Consider the following 3,514-nt stretch of genomic DNA (forward strand, 5'->3'; position numbering starts at 1 on the left):
AATATATAAATATATGAATATACAATTATAAAATTACATGTATTAATATAATATATATTTATATTGTATTCACATATATACATGTATATACACATATCTAAGTATATATGAGGATACATAGATATACACATATCTGCATGTATATGTGTAAACAATATAAAAATATCCGCTAAGCACAATTTAAAAAGCTAGAAAGAGGAAGGGGAAAATAGGAAGATGTTGGAGAGAGTGAACTTAATCAGAATAGATTGTTAATACGTGTAAAATTCTCATATTTATACTCTCAATATAACTAATGCATGATGACTTGAATTATAAAACAGAATTATGTAAAGGGATTACATTTGGTAAAGTTAATATAAATATTGTTTCATATACTTAAATTCTTTTCCTCTTTCCTACACAAATTAGTTTCCAGAAAATATTTAAAGGTGAAGACAACGCTTTCTAAAAGTCATAGTTTAAAATATGGACTTTTAGTTTAATTTAGGGGTTATGGACAAACTTTTACACTTAGTTGTTTTATATATATATATATATATTTATATATATATATTTATATATATATATACATGCATATATGTAATTACAGACATTATTCTCTATATATTGCACAAGTATGTATGTATATTTATACATACACTTTTATATATACCTACATACATATATATACATACACTTTTGTGTGTATAGAAGAAGAAACTTGTTCTGCTTTCATTTTTACCTTTACAGTATTTTCTGCCAAATAATTTTATAATCCAAGAGAATTTCAAAAATCCATAATTGTGATTCTTTAACTTTTTCATATTGAGTTTGAACTCAGAGCCATGTTACATGTTCCACTTTAACTGGATGGAGCTTTACCACTTGAGCCACACACCTACTTATATTTTTGCTGATAGTTTTGCAGAGAGGCAGGACATTTCTAACAAAGCTGGCCTCAGTCCTCAGTTCTCCAGATCTTCGCCTCAACTGTGGTTAGATATTTCAGGTGTGAAACACTGAAAACTAGCTTAAAATTGTTAATGCTCTAATTCAGGCTTACTTTAACGATTAATGGGTTCTTGATATCATACCTGTCATAAATTTCAAATTTGGGTCTTCCTTTTTCAATATTTTTCTTATTGTAATCCATAAGCGTCGAAAGGTCACTGTTTCTTCCTTAAGTGTGAGCACTTTCCTCACTTCACTTTGTTGAAATGTTTCTTCCATCATTTGATTTCAGATAAAAAGAAATTTAGGCCACAATTGCAACTAGAACTACTCATCCCAGACAAGAGTTTTAAGTGAGTCAATCAAGAATATTGTTAGATTCATACTTAGTTTGATTTGTATAAGTATATTTGACTACCTACCTCTTTAGTCTATGCTGTGTAAATATATTGTTAGCTGTTTGGAAAATAAAGGTAGAGATGTCATGAGTGTAGACAGAGAAAACAAGAAAATAAGGGAGGAAGTGGCACTGTGGTTCAAGTGGTAGAGCACTAGCCTTGAACTGAAGACCCATGATGGATAAAAAAATGAAGAAAGAAAAAAGGAAAAGAAAAGAAATAAGGGAAGGAGACATACAATATATCAACACATTAACCCAGAAAATTAGATGGGTTCCTGTAGTTTATCAAACGCTTTAATATGTAATATTAAAGGCTTTAAATATGTAATATGTAATATTAAAGGTTTTAAATATGTAATTATTACTCATGGAGTGGACTAGGGAATGATGTATTTGATAAGCAGCAGCAAAAATCTACTGAAGACTAATATTTGTTTTAATAAGACCAAGACAGCACAGAATGAGCAATTTCCATTTGTAATGTATTGCTTAGGGAAGAACTCAGAAAGAAATCAGATTTAAATGAGATAAGATTTTATAAAGCAATTACACCAAAGAAAGTAAGAGCAAATCTGGGTGTTTGTTGCTTACACCTTCTATCCTAACTATTCAAGAGGATGAGATCTGAGGATCAATGGTTAGGTTCAAACCATTATCCAAACCATAATCTTCAGAATTCAGGGCCATAGGAGCCCAGCTTTAGAGATTTTTTTATCCACATGTAACGTCCAAGACTTGGGGTTCATTCACAGATACGAGATGTCACCAGTGCTGCCCCAGCCCACACCTTGTTGCAGCTGAGTAGCAGGACAATCATATCCCCTAATAGGGTGCCTCACCATCCCAGAGAATGAAGATTGCAGACTATCCCCCAGAATGCTCCAGTGTCAAAACAAAATAGTCAAAATATGAGCCCAGATAGAATAGACACCCAGAGTTAACGGAGATCTCACCAAGGCAGTTTAGTTCCGTGGCGAAGGGAGCCAAGACACTCTACCCAGAGTCAAGCAGGCATGCCAGGCAGGGTGACCCTTGAGCTTTTTATCCTAACACAAGGAGTGGTAATGTGCCTGAGCGAGAGTAGGCCTTGGGCTCACATTGTATGATTGACTCTCAGGGGCTGATTTGAGGAATGTGGGAAAATGGAGTAGGTTCTTTTAACTCCATTGGTAAGGACTCATACCCTTGACACAGCTGTCTGGTTATAAACAACACAGCTGATGGTTACAGTTTGAAGTTAAGATGTGAATTATTCCAGTAAATGTGTGCTAACAAATGGTAAGTTGCTGCAAGTTGGAGACACTTTGATTTGACAGAATGGATTGCTTTTTATCAAAATAGCAACAGGAAAAAGCAGTTTACAAATGCTCTATAACTCAAGAACTGTGTGACTTTATTTTACAAAATTTTAGGAGAGTCTATTTCTGGCAATCAAACACCCATAAACAAAAAAGAATACCAGGATTACATGAAATATTATTCTATGCAAACTACTCACAGATTATTTTTTGTATTTTTGTTGTTCTTGTTTGTGAAGCTTGAATTTAGAGCCTGGGCACTATCCCTGGGTTCATGTTGCTCAAGGATGGTGCTATACGACCAAAGTAGTGGTTTTCTGATGGGTTATGGGAGATGAGTGTTTTGGACTTTCCTGTCTGTGCAGTCTTCCAACTGAGATCCTCAGAATTCAGCCTCTTGAGTAGCTAGGATTATTAGGCATGACCACCAGTACCCATCTTATTTTTGTAGTTTCTAACTTATACTCATACCTGCAACAAAAACATGCATTTTAGTATCAGCTAATTGTGCTTAATCATCCTTTTATTGGGAGTAGGAAATTAATGAAATGTCTAAGCCTGCTCAATATGATATCCACTAGTGAATTATACATAGTTATTGGACATGTAAAAATGTGGTTAGTACACACGACTACTAGAAGAAGGTCTTGAAGAAAGCTGAGACAGTTGGCTGCAGTTGGGGCCAGGTAAGACAGAGGAGCACAAACATACTGTGTATTAGAGAAGTTCCCTGGCAACTTTCCTGTTCTGATGTCAAGACAAAGCCTGGTTCAATCCATTGTTCTCTCTTAGGGGAACATGGTACACTAGGTGTGGGATAGAGCCTTGGGGGATAGAGGGAACAGATTCAGAAGCAGACTAGTATCTTGCAGTAAGGAGTGAG

The sequence above is a fragment of the Dipodomys spectabilis genome, unplaced genomic scaffold (genome assembly GCF_019054845.1).
Source record: "Dipodomys spectabilis isolate Male_0828 unplaced genomic scaffold, ASM1905484v1 ptg000116l, whole genome shotgun sequence".
In the NCBI taxonomy this organism is placed as follows: Eukaryota; Metazoa; Chordata; class Mammalia; order Rodentia; family Heteromyidae; genus Dipodomys; species Dipodomys spectabilis.